The sequence below is a fragment of the Chiroxiphia lanceolata genome, chromosome 1 (assembly GCF_009829145.1).
Source record: "Chiroxiphia lanceolata isolate bChiLan1 chromosome 1, bChiLan1.pri, whole genome shotgun sequence".
Taxonomy (NCBI): domain Eukaryota; kingdom Metazoa; phylum Chordata; class Aves; order Passeriformes; family Pipridae; genus Chiroxiphia; species Chiroxiphia lanceolata.
The window spans coordinates 68784850-68798777 of NC_045637.1; the positions used below are offsets into that span (position 1 = coordinate 68784850).

The 13928-nt window shown below is 37.0% G+C and overlaps 1 protein-coding gene and 1 long non-coding RNA gene across 3 annotated transcripts in view; one reads left to right on the top strand and one right to left on the bottom strand.

Annotated features, from left to right (window-relative positions):
• The window catches only part of RPRD1A (regulation of nuclear pre-mRNA domain containing 1A), a 44649-nt gene that overhangs the window by 7120 nt on the left and 23601 nt on the right, over nt 1-13928 (bottom strand). The gene's annotated exons all lie outside the window — the stretch shown is intronic.
• Nucleotides 4571-7348, top strand: LOC116787121. 2 transcript variants are annotated; one of them, XR_004357178.1, is made up of 4 exons: nt 4571-4682; nt 6028-6138; nt 6613-6798; nt 7089-7348. It is a non-coding gene; the product is annotated as an uncharacterized LOC116787121 (long non-coding RNA). The 2 variants fall into 2 exon arrangements; XR_004357177.1 differs by lacking the exon at nt 6613-6798.

Here is a 13928-nt window from a genome sequence, read left to right on the forward strand (position 1 = left end):
ACGTTCTCTGTGGTACAAATGACTTCAGGACGCGGCTGTAGAAATTAAGGTCTGTATCCTGATACTGTATCCTTTCAATAATGCCCAAAGGTCACAAATACTTCACTGTTTCATATATAATATACATTCATATATAATATTACAGCAGCATTGAGAGGCCTCAGTGATCTGAGTCTGTGCAAGATGCATAGTCCTTTGCCAGCTACTTCTTGCCCTTCTCACTAGGCATTTTAATTGAGGTTGCAGAGATATACCCCTGATTATTATTTTAGGAAACAGATTTTAATGTCAAAGGAAAAGACAGCTTTCAGGTTGCATGGTTTAGTAAAACAACCAACTTGGCAATACACAGAATATTAATCAATCAATACACTCAAAAGGCCTAAAATTCATAAAAGATAGTAACTAAAAAATCCAGCAGTTAATTCTTGTAAACAGCTGAATCCTGTCCAAATTTATTCTCCATCAATGAAGAATGTGAAGCAACAAATCAGTATCCCTTTATAAGCTTGAAGCCTGATGCTCGCCAAATATGCACAATTACTTCGTGACACTTAGAAGCCATATTATTGCAAAACTTTACTCCAAAACCTGAAACATGCCTTATATTAGACTGTCAGTTGCTTGACTCCTTTAAAATTCCCTTTAGCTGATAATAAATAACTTCCATAACAACATCACTTTTCTGATCTCCAGCATTTTCCACATAAATTTTGTCTGGCACTTGTTGCCTAGTGACTATCAGCTTGATCAATATTACTGACAGTAGGTTCCTTTTTTTCACTAAGGAAAATGTTCTCATACATTCAATCTCCCACATAAAACAGTCATCTTCCTCTCGCCAACACTTCTGGCATAATGCACACCCTCAGTAGTCAAAACTTGTTCCTCGTGTCTTCTCAGAAACAGAGAACCCTGAGAAAGTTTGCTCAAAGTTTTTACTGTAAAACTAGAGTAAATAAATAAATAAAAAAAAACAGATAAGGTTTTGTAGTTCATTATATTATTGTTAAGCTACAGAATGCAATTTTAATTCAATTTTGCATATGTGAGATTGAAAGTGCAGGTTAGATGTTCATAGTAATCCTCCCCCACAAATAGAAAAATTATTCACCTTATCCAGAGCACCTCTTTTCCCATGACACACCTGAAACCATCCTAGAAATCTCTGGAAATCTCCAGTTTTGATGACCGGTGAGCAAGTTCAAAAAAGGGTTAGTTTTCAAGTGCAGTGACCCAGCAGTTTTGAGGTATTTTCAAGACAGATGCTTTTCATAGTTTGATTCTATTTAAAATCACTAGTGACTTCTGAAAAGGTTTGGTTGTATAATTTTAAGGTTGCTACTGTAGTTCTGGCATTACATAAGTAGTCTTGGACTGTTGGAATACAAGTATCAAGTACTCATTACCAACAATACTCATTATATGTACAGGCTTTATTATTTTATCATAATAGCATGCACATGTACCGATAACCTTTTTCCTCAGCATGTATGTTGAGTGTGTGACTAAATTAAAGCAGAGTCATGGGAATGGGGATATCTTGGTGTTATTTTTGATATCTCTGTTCCATTAGAAATGCTGTACACCATACAACCAAATAGCAATTCAACCATATTTTTGACACTTTTAAATTGAAAATTTTAAGTTGAAATCCTCATGGAGAATTTCATTTTCATTATGCTGATTTTTAAGATATACTTCCAATTATCCCTGTGTAAATGAGGCAAGATTCAAGCTTTTTACTTAAAACAGTCAAGGACAGGCAGAAGTGTGATGCTTTGTCTTGCTACACTGAGAATAATTTGCATTCCTTCCTACCTGTGGAGAACCTTACTCTTGGGATATATGGGCAACCTGATGTATGGAAGTAAAGTCTCTTCAATTTCTCCAGTGGTTTAAGATAACACCACTTTCAAGTAATAATTTTTTGTACTTCCAGTCATAAAAGTAGGTTTATGAGATAATTAGAAGAACTTATTTTGCTCATTAGAATCCCACTGATTACCACAGTTACCATTACTTGTCAGTGTAGAATATGGATGTTTTGTGAAAGCAATGCTAACAACATACGGATTCAGCATCTAGATTAACAGTGATTCTCTATCAAATAAGCACCGGGCAAAAAAGCCAAATAATTTTTTATTAGACACTACAGACATCATAAATAATAAAAATGTGGGCAGGCTAAACAGGCTGAAGAGAATATTTTCCCTTCCAACTAAAACAGATCTTAATATAAAATTTCTGCAATTACCTCTGTAGGAAGGCGGTATAGATAAAACAAGTTGAAATTTCATGGATATGCTTTCTCTTTATGATATTGATATGACTTTGAACCTTCATCTGATCACTGAGGCTATGGTATGCATCTAAATACTGTGTGGTAGGAAATGTATAGCAAAGCAAGAATAAAAAAGTTTGCAGAAGACCAGTATTTAATCTGCACCCCTATTAGCTACAGAAAGAAAGGTAAGATGGAAATCAATACTTTCAGTACAGAAAAAAAAAAGGCTTAAAAGGCTTTTAAGGTGTTGAGAGCATGTGTGTACATTGACATCCACGGCTTGTACATACACCATATTTAAAACTGAGATCTCTGACTTTGTATGTCCATTACAACCTTCCAGTTTCAGGTGCACACGTCAGAGCTGCGTCACAGCGCAAGGCTTCTCACACGCTGTGCCCAACAGTGCAGAAACCACCAGAATTTTTCAAAGGTTCAGATGAAAGTAAATATTATATGATAACCTGATATCTAGATTTCGAAGTTCAGAATCACAGTATTTTTTTATAGACTCCACTTTCTTAAAATCAAATGCCTCATGCAGTCAGGGTATTTTTCTGCAAGGAAGACCGACAACTACACTTAAAGGAGCCAGACAAGCCTATCACCCTGGAAAACAAATGAGCAGGGTGAAATTTTGTGCTGCCTTTTAAAATTTGGAATACCTTATTCTTCGGCAGTATGATTAAAAGCTCAATCTATTTACCAGTGTTAAGGACAAACAAACCCCTGAAATAGCTTTCATTTAAGACACTGAACTGCGTTTGAACACGTCTATATGCTTCACACAAGGTTGAAAAACCAGGGACAGTTATGACAAGCTTAGGAAAGGACTGGCCTGGTTAACCTTCCATTGCACATTGTGTATTTCCTAGAAAACAGATTTCTGGAAGAAAACTGCAACTTTCTGGTATGTTAATATCTAACCATTTTCTATTACGTCTTGTCACATTTAGAGCTAAATAAGCCATGAGTACACCTACCTAGTGACTGCTTTGTTTACTCCTTATTGTTCTGTTCATTGCCCCAGGTATTACTAACTGTATGCATTATTTTGTGTGCAGATTTACTAATATTCTCATAGGTTTTCTAATGGCATGCTTCACCATTGCAAAACACAATTTATTCTTCAGAAACCTTTGAGCTGACAGATCAAAATGAAATGCATCGTCTAATTCTGGGTATCCCATTTTTCTTAGTACTTAAAATTACCAAGAACTTAAAACTTCCAAATCAATTTTCTGAATTAAGTTAAAGTATTAGAGACTCTTCAGCTTGTCTGCAAATGAAGCAACAGGAAGCAATGAACTCAGAAGTGTGAAATCCACAAACTAAATCAGTGAACACCTGGGGAAAGCTTGATCATGTGACTTTGTCTACCATCAACTATTATGCTGTGGTACAGACCGGAATACACTGCAGGTCTTCAAATCACAAATTCCTGAGCTAAACAGTAGTAAATAGGAACAAAGCATTTTATCAGGATGTTTCCCATCTGAAGAGTGATTATCAAAAATGCAAAATCCTCCACAGGGTCACAAACTACTCTTCCCATTCCTTGAATATGCAATTTCTTTGTCCAGCTCCTTCCAGCCTAAAACTGCATCTCAAATCTCATTCACTGCAGTCTTGACTCCTGGTCTCCATCTCCATTCCTGGAACACTGTTTCTAGAACCAACCTTTGTCCAGCAAGGATGTTCAATGCCTCTCAGACTCCTGTTGTGCCTGTATTCACACGCAATACAGACAATCACAACTGGTTTTTGCCAACTTCTTCCCATTTCCGCCTCTTCTGACTCCATATCTAAATTCCTTCCTCTCCAATCCTCATCTGCATTTATCATTCTGCCTATAGTTTTGAGCCCATTACACCTGTTTCTCCCCAGTCCTATACCTGGCCTGTCCCTATTCTCTGCCTTTATAGTACCTTCATGAGATCTTTCTATCCATTCTCTTAGTCCAAATGAATTCCAGTTCCTCTCATTTGAGTCCTACATGATGTTACGCTTTTCTGGCTGGTCACTCCCTTCTCAGTCAGCTGATCTCCTAATCCATTCATTACTGTAATTTCTAGTCGTGGATTCCTTCTTAATCTCCAAAGCTTCTAATGCCAAGTTCCATGTGCACTTTTCAAAACTTTGCATTCAAACTGATTGGCTTCCACCTGTCCATTACTCACACTCATAGGAGCCATGGACAACCCATGCATGGAATTTCTCTGCTCTCACATCATAGAGAGCAAACAGCCAAGTGGCCCATGGTCAGCCTAGAGAACAACTGTACACAGTTCCAGTTGCAGAAGTCTTCTTGAGCCCAACCAGAAAACTGTCTGACAGAGAAGTTCTTCATAGAAATTAGCAGTGTTTTAAGAAATCTCTGATGAGCATATCAAAAGTAAGATTTTTTTCCACAGGCTTGTAATTTCATTAAATTCAGGTTGATTTTCCTTGGTATATCAAAATGCATGTCCCCTCAGAAAGAAGGATTTCCCCATTCTGTACTAATTTGAGAAAGAACATAAATTATTTAATTTCAAATAAAATATAATTTTATATGACTTTTTTATCACAAACTTGTCCTTAGCTTTATTATTGAGGATTGTGGCATTGTTGACAAAAAGGTGGTCAATGTTTGGGAAAGTTGAAGAAAAGAAAACAGGAACTTACAAGCCTTCAGGAAGGTGGTGGAGTCACCATCCCTCGAGGAGTTCAAGAGGTATCTGGATCTGGCACTGGGCGATATGCTTTAGTGGTTTAGGGGCTACAGAGACAGTGATAGGTGGATGGTTGGACTGGACAATCTTGAATGTCTCTTCCAACTTTGACGATTCTATGATTAAACTTAATTAGCAGGAGTATTACTAGGCTTACTTAGTTTATATTTATCTCCATTCAATCATAAAAGGTCCAGGGTGATGAATATTAATTTATAAATTACTATATAAAGACATTGGTTTAATTAGACAATCTCTACAGGACTATGATCGAATTTAAAGCATTCCAGGATGGCAGATATGAGCAGCAGCTCAAATGAAAGATACCTGCTTGAGGTTAAATTTGGCCTCCTTGTGTTTTATTATCTGATACAGCATTTTTATCTGATTGAAAAATTAGCCATTAATAAACTCAAAGCTACGCAATTCCAAGAGATGCTTAAATTATACTCAATCCTTAAGTTTCAAACCTTGGCTGACAGAATGAAGTTTTGGAGAACTTCTGATGACAATCAAATACTTCAGAACAATTCTGAGCAATTATGCTCTCGAATACTCAAGTTGATACTCTATACAGACACAGAAGGGATAAAGCAGAACAGTTTTGAAAATAAGAAAATAAATAAAATTAAATGGCTCGAGGCTTATAGATAGCTTCTTATTTTCAATCATCCACAAACAATCTAAAGGAAATCTAAATTAAAGGATACCAGGGTTTTTAATTTTAAAGGAATCTATGAGTGAAAAATTTTGGTGGTCTGTAAGAAAAACATGCCTTTATCAATGCATTTAAGAACAGTTGTGTAAAGTCTTCAGGCTCAAATATTTACTGTACCCAACAGCTGAACTATAAAAATTGTGTGCATAAGATGCACAATTCTCATTTCACGCACCCCCGTGCCTGTAGGTCATTACAACAGTATCAGTTCCAACTTCAGATTCCACACATGCAACTCATCTTTCTAAATCTAATGCTATGAGTGTTGAATCACAAAAACGTGGACTTTGAAGTTCGTTATTTAACAGAGACAAATGGACATCTGAAAGTATGAAACTGCTGTAAAGCCAAGACTTCATGTACTTATTTAGAAGATGAAAAGTGAATCTGAGAATGAGAGTACCACTGCAAGTCACCAGGTACGGATTTATCTATTGCTAGCCATGTTAAAACTGTCTCAAATCCTTTTCTTTTGTCAAAGACATATCTACATAAAGAAGCATAAAGCCTAGTTTTATTGTAGCAAGGCTAAGCACTAGTAGCAGTATAATCCAAACAGCAGAGAACTTAAAATCGGCTAAAGCATATAGTTTTTGCAACTGCAGTATAGAGCCACTCAATGTTAACCTGTGAGCAAGAAAGAAAATGAGAACGGTTTGATTCAAAGTGTTTTATTGACCTGAGATTGGGTATTAGCTATATTTAGGGTGAAATAAATAAATGCAGTGCAGATAGAGACCCAAAATTTCAGCCACAGGCAAGCCCAGACTGTTGACCTTGTTCATTTAAAAAATCAGTGCAGGTCTATCCACATAAAACTGGTCATGGACCTTTTGAACAAGCTCTTACAACTATTTTTTTTTAATTATTCATGTTTGTCCTTTGTTTCAAAGTTCATAAATTACTTCTATTCAACCTGAAGAAAGAGTTGTGAAGGACAGCCACCTTACAATCCCAGAAAAGCCTTACCTGAAGAGCATGTGGCTATTTCTCACACATTTTTAAAGAATGGTTCTCAAAATAAGCCAAGAAATGCCATAGGCCATCTCATATGTGTACGCTCTAATAAATTTTATCAGGTAGACAGTTTCATATTACACTTACAGTTGTCAACTCATTCTAACAGTTTCATTAAGTAGGTTGAAATATCCATTTTAGAGACACGGATTCTAAAGAAGAGCATTAAGTTACATTTCAAAAATACGTATTCACAAGCCTGATTTGTTTAATGGTACTTGAAAGTGCTCAGTGTCAACTGATAATTGAAACTAGAGTTTACATGACTAATAAGAATAACTGTCTGTGTAAGACAGTTGTTGATATGCTGCATGGTGATTTTTGTGGTTTTCTCATATTTTGTGTGAAATAGATACTTCAAATGTAGTATTCAGTGACGGGGATAGAAGTGTTAAGAAAGGTAAAGCTGGAAAGGAGAACAACACAGCAGCAACACATATTCTGATTTACCTGCCCTTCATATGCCCTGTGGGAATATCTCCAATGAAAACTCTACTATGCACGAAGCAAGCAAACAACTGCACCTGTTCTACAACCAACAAGGATCAGAATGCAAATTTTCCAACAATGCACATAAATAAAAGTTCCATCACTGAAAGAAAGTGCTTATTCTCGAGCTTTAGTATTAAAATATTATGATGAGAAAAATCTGCCTTAGCAAAGTGATACCAATGAAGTCACAAAGCAATTACAAGAAAAATTCACCATGTAAAAGTCTCTTACCAATCAATCAATTTCAGACAGCAAATTTGGCACATGCACATTTTTTACATTATTTGCCAGATTCCAAATTGCTCAAATTGCAGGTTTTATTTTATAACAAAAAGGGTGTAAAAAAGAGGTTGTTAGGGTAGAAATTATGAGCAACTAGAGAAGAAAAAGTCCAGAGAAAAAGAACACACAACAAGTAAACAACATTAAAAGGAACAAGAAAAGACATTTTCAGTTCTTTTCCTGAACCCTTCTTTCCCATTATAAACTATTTTGTTCCCAAAAGCCTACAGCTTGCAATAACCTCACTAATGCACACCTTTCTGTGATCTACTGATAGCATCTATCAGAGGTTAGCAATCATTTCAATCTAAAATGTCTTAGTTTTTTAAAGCCTCTTTCATCCATTCAAGTCACCTATATTTCATTAAAATGATCTTTAAAAATCATTATGCTGGTTTATATAGAAGCTCTGAAGAGTATCTGTGGGGTTTTCTGTTTTGTAGGTCTGTATTTCTATCCAGTTGCGGATGAAGGGACTTGGGAAGATCAGGTCACGAGGCAAACATAATAAGTGTTACTATGTTTGCCTCATGATATTTACAAATATCAGCATGAGTAAATCAGTAGACTTGTTATGGGGGGAGGGAAGTAAATAATGTAAAAAAATCTTTTGTTCTTTCAATTTTCATCCAATTTTTAAAAAATGTGTTATTTTGGGATGGAGGGGAACACAGGAAAGAACCATTTGTTTCAAAGCAGAGCATTTCAGATATTCCTGATAAAGATTCTAATGAATAAGATTTCTGACTATTCAGTAGGCATCTAAACACAGTTACTCTTCTTCATCAGTTTCTCTACTGTATTTTCTAAACTAGTTATTTGTGTTTCCAGTGTTGAAAAAAATAGAATTATACAAAGTAATAAATCACTTAAATTTCCTTTTCTGCTATGTGCTCCTTGCATGTCAGAATGCAAGTCACTTAGATATATTTTCACCAAGTACATTACCCTGGGTTTCTTTTATGACAGACACTCCAATTTTCTCCCTTATTCACACTAAATCTGCTCTCACAAACTTGATACTGCTTTAAATTTGTACCAAAGCTTCTAAAGAAAACCTCAGGCTCTACTTCCATTTGTACAGGTTAAAATAAGAATCTAGAAACTTTTCCTGCCTTACAGTGTCTCAGGAAAGCAAGGAAGTACATGGGGTTTAGCAGATTCAATGTCCAAATTGCAGAATAATAACATTTGTCTCATTTCACTGGTGAGCTGCTTCAAATTCCTTGAGAAAACAAGTCTTGAAGCAGCAATGGAAACTGCATTCTGGCTGCAGCAAAGGGCTTACCACGGTGGCAAACTGAATTGAACACAAATCCATTATTCACAGCTAGTAGGGCGATTTAAAAACTTTTTTATTAATTGTCTATCCCTAGTTGCTCAGTAAACCGTTAAGGCTGGTCTGTCCATAAGCTCATGCTTCCAGATCTCCTCTAAATGTGATGTTTGAAAGAAAAATAAAAATAAAGTACACCCAGCACCTGACATCTGGGACTTCATCAAGGGAAACAAAGCCAGCAGGTCTGAACCTGCAGCTGAACTTTGGGCAAGAGCTGGATTGGCTGGCTGGCACACCAAACCCCACCTGCCAGGACATGTGGTAGGTTAGAGTAAGTGTACAAAGAATTATATACATTTCCCTTGTGTATATGTTTCCACCCTACTATGAGGTAGAGAGCTTGAGTACTAGGAGCACTTTGCTTTCAGTCTGCAGTGCAATCATCATGGAAAAGGGCAATGTTTCCCCCTTGTAGGGGTGGGGGGAAACATGACAATGAACAGCACTAAACCCAAGGTACACTTACAGTAAATTATGTATGATTTAGCCATGACTTATAATACAATATAAAGACTTGCGCCCAAATTTAAGATACCGTCTTTAAGAGTGACTGTACAAGTCACCATGCATTCAAAATTAAAAAAAAAAAAAAAATTAAAGAGCTTGCCTTGTAAAGTAAAAGGTGATTTCTATAGTGACACTCTGCAAAAGCAAGCTAGCCAGGCACCACAAGCTGAATGGCTAAGCAGCCCAAATGTGTCCCTCAGTGACTCCCAGCCAACTCTAGCAGGTCTTCAGTAGTGCAATAACATAGCAAGAGGAGCCTCTGCTGAAAGGGTAAGTACCTGTTGATGGTGCAGAGAAGACACACCTGTCCCCCTTTTCACAGCTAAAAAGAACAAACTACAAAACCATGCTTTTGTCACTGTTCAGGGAAAGTGACTTGCTCACAGCTACGTTATCAAGAAGAGTTAAGAGAACAGCGGCAAATAAAACCAACAAAAAAAACCTCTCCACAGTCATTCATGTGGAGGAGGAAAGCTGCAACTGTTTATGGCATATTTCATTATGTTGCCAGATCAACTGAAGTTCGGAGGATAAAGTTTACTGTGCAACATGGCAAAAGTTGTGTGACATCACATAAAACTATGCTACGTGCCCCAAAGTTGGAAGAAATAGCATTGTTAATCACACATGTCCCATGAAGCAGTGAACAACATGCTTTAACAAATAAGTCTGTATGCAGTAGCATACATTTTGTGCAATTAAAAATTTTGAGGGACATTTAGAACACGTCTCCTGCAGAAATTATTTCAAGGAAACTCTGGACCCACAGCATTGTCAGAATTGCTCAGTATCCCTCCCTCCCACAGCAGCACTGACAGCCTGCCTGCTGACCCTCAAAACAGTGTCTATGCATGTACCTTTTTCACTAATAGCTTTGTTTTTACTGAAGCCGTAATGAAATTCAGTATCTTCCAGCACTCTCCTCCTATTGAAGCTTGTGTACTAGCTCATGTGCAGAAAATAAATTTGCTCTAAATCTTAAATCACCTAATACAATTAGGATTTCTTAAATTAGAAAATATATATTTAAATGTAAAGCCTTTATCAATTACATTGAAAGATGCAATTCGGCATTTATGCTCAGTATTTTATAACTGAAGATAATTAAAACCTACTGTATACAGCTCAGTCTTTATCACTTTTGGTATTTTTAAAAGTAGCTTCTGTAAACTCTCTCACTCTTTTAGTTATTACCTAACTGAATGTTAGTTATTCAGACACCAGAAGACAATGAATGCTTAAATCCAAACCTGAAGTTCAAGTGATCAGTATGATCCTACAGCCCACACAGTTTTACCCTCAGAAGCTTAAACATTATTGCTTGCTGTTTAACAGAAGCATAAGTTAAAACCTATAGCTGCTATTGAGTGTGAACAATTTTTCTGATCATGTTGCATGAAAAAAACATTAATTTTCCACTGACTACTAGTGGCTGTTATCCAAGGATTTGGGGCTAGGATATTTGCCAAGTTGTAAATGAACACATAGAGCGCAGAGGACACAAAAGGAATAAGTGAAATGCTCCTAGTCAGCAGTGACAGGAACCTTCTCTATCATGAACTCTTAGATTTGAAAAAAATTATGCTAATAGTAATTTTGCGTTTTACATATGCATCAACACAATCATTTTCAACTACCTGGCTTGAAAGCAGTTGCATGATGCAGCATTAGTAAAGCCCAATAATATTAGTAAGCCCAATAATAAAGCAGCATCCTTCTAGGACTCAAGGATTAGCACAAAGCATAATAGCTCTACTGGAGCATGAGCTGGGAAAAAAGGAAGATCTTGGTGTTCCAGAAAACTGGCCTAGATTCTTCACTCTGCACAAAGCAGAAGACACTAATCAGCCAGGAGATAAAAAGAAATTTCAAGGTGATTCTTTCTAGAAATGCTGAGAACATGGGTACAAAACAGCTGCTGAAGAAATGCCCAGTACATTTTCAATGACATCAGGATGACTTTCACTTACAGGCACTGCAGCAAGGGAATGCACTGACAATCCACATAAACTATAGGTGAGAAGCTAGCTAGGAAACCAAAAGAGTAGTGGTTTAAATACTGCTTTCTGGAAGATAGCCTTGTCATGTTAAATTTCTTGCTGCTGTGTTCTAAGACAGCACTACTGTACAAGAAATCCAGAAAACTGGGAATTGTTAGTTTTTGAGAGGAATGTGTTGTCTGAAAAAGTTCATGCAGGTTCCTCAAAACGAAACCAGTATGTAGTGACCATACTTTCTGCTTTGGGTTTGCACCTGCATCACCGCTTTATTCCACAATCTTTCAGCCTGACAATAAAAACGCTTTGAGATAACCCTGCTGAGCAAGAATGCCTGATTTCTTCCACAGATAAGAATATTATGAATAAGGACCTTCTATGTCTTCAGATAAGCTAAGCACAGTAATTGTGTTATGGCATATTAATAGGCATACATGCAGACAGAATTTAATTCTCTGTACAGAGGTTGCATCTAATATCATCCTACACCAAACAATGAGTTTCTGTACAGGAAATGGCACTTAATTCAACTACATGACCTGTGACAGCAAGCACAAAAAATGCCTGGCTTTCAAGATGGCATACTAAATTGTTTTGCTTAAACAGTCAGTATATGCAATACTAATTAGAGTGGTACAGCTTCTAGATTTTAATCATCTAAAACTAAAGATTTTTTTAATGTACTAGTGGTTTAAAACACAACAGTAGCAACAAAAATTGCCACCACCTAGCTTTCCTAGGGCAGAAGACAGAAAGTGAGGAAAGAGGAAACCATGATCTACTGGTACCCATGCAGTATCTCTCACATTAGTCATTGTGGAATCATCGTAGATGAGTAAGACTGAAAAGCTATGGCTGGAAGCTACTCATGGAGTTTCAGTTCAACAAAACTAATTTTCCCTGGATGCCAAATACTTCAAAATAAAGTTGATGATGGCACAGCTCGCCAAGTTTACTTATTAAATATGGTGACCTTATAAACAAGCCAGCACCTTTTGTACATGGTTCACTATGGATGGTTCTGATGGATGTCAATTATCTCCCTCAGAAAACAGGGACCTTAAGACGGGAAATTTTATGATGTTTCTAGAACAGATCTAGAAATTAACTTGGCTACACCTTGACACTAAAATCTTGGGTAATGAAGTGCACCAGATTCAGCTTTCACTGTTGAGTCTGGATATGTAGGATAGCAAAGACAAAGCGGAGGGAGGCAAAGAAGGAGGTTCTATACACATGCAAAGTGCTCTCTTAGTGACCATGGTTTGAGGAGAATGCAGAATAAGTGACAGGGCAGAAAAGAAGAAATAAAGTGATGGGTCATTACAAAAAGCAAATAGGGATGTGATGCAGAAAATGTGATTTCTTATCTAATGCTCTTGTAGAATCATTCCTCCTACTCTATGGTAGCCACTAGCAACCTAGAAATAAATTACATCAAAACTTTTTGTGTCTGAAACACTGCCAAATGTATCACTTGGGGGAGTTATACCATCTGCTGTCTCCTGCCTTCTATTGCACCCAGGATCAAAGGGCTCGCATTTACTAAGAACACAACAGTTCTGAGGCTTGTCTTTAAAGAAGTTATAAGGAGCTCAGTGCTCCACATAAAATCTGAGAACTGTTCACAGGCATAAATAACTGTGGTACAAACAAACAATGATGTCTCTCTACCCCCTTTGCTGGCCAATGAATTAAGTATCTGGGCTGGAGTAAAATGAACCTTTGATACTGACTGAAGAGAAACAAAGGAAGAAATACAAAATTAAGAACAGAAAGGGGTCATGAAAACCAAGGATTTGAGGAAATAGAGCAAAATAAGCATTTACTTGATGTCTACGACCACAGTCAGATGTAAATCTTGATTCTCCAGCCCTCTTCACATTATGTTATTGTTAACGTTCTACTTTCAGAATTCACTTCAAAGGAAAAGTCTTTTGAAGGGTCGAACTCAAAAGTTCAGTGCTTATCTCCAACTTTCAATTCTGTGTTTTTCAAAACTTGACCCTCTGTCTTGCAATGTAATAACTAACAAAGCAGCTACTACACGTTTTCTACCCCAAACTCTGATGCAGCAGAGCTTTAAAACTGCTGCATGTGCTGACTGTAAAACAAATTCTCCCCATCTGGTTTATGAGGCCTCAAAGATGGAGCAAAATGTCTGGTTTGGATGAATGGGGATGAGGGAAAATATCTCACCAAAACACAAAGGGAAATGTCTAACTTACAGGAAGATCTAAGGCTTAATTTTACAGTGATTTCTATCTATTTGTTAACACCAGCCTATACTGAAATCAGAGACTCGCAGAACAGTTTCAAATATTTCTGGATTTGCACTAAATCACAAAATACTGATTTAATATCCCAGCCCCCCAGTGCACAGCCACTGTAACTTCAACAATTATTTTAGGAAGTATGTGGCATTTTTCCTACTTCTCAGCTTCCTCTCTCACCCCCAGTTAAAAATTATGTGTATGCTGTGGAAAACAAAGCCAACTATGGAGAAAGAGTCTCTCTTTCACACTGAGAAATGAGCCTGATTCAGTGAGATAAGGCTTGGGGCCAGATAATCCTC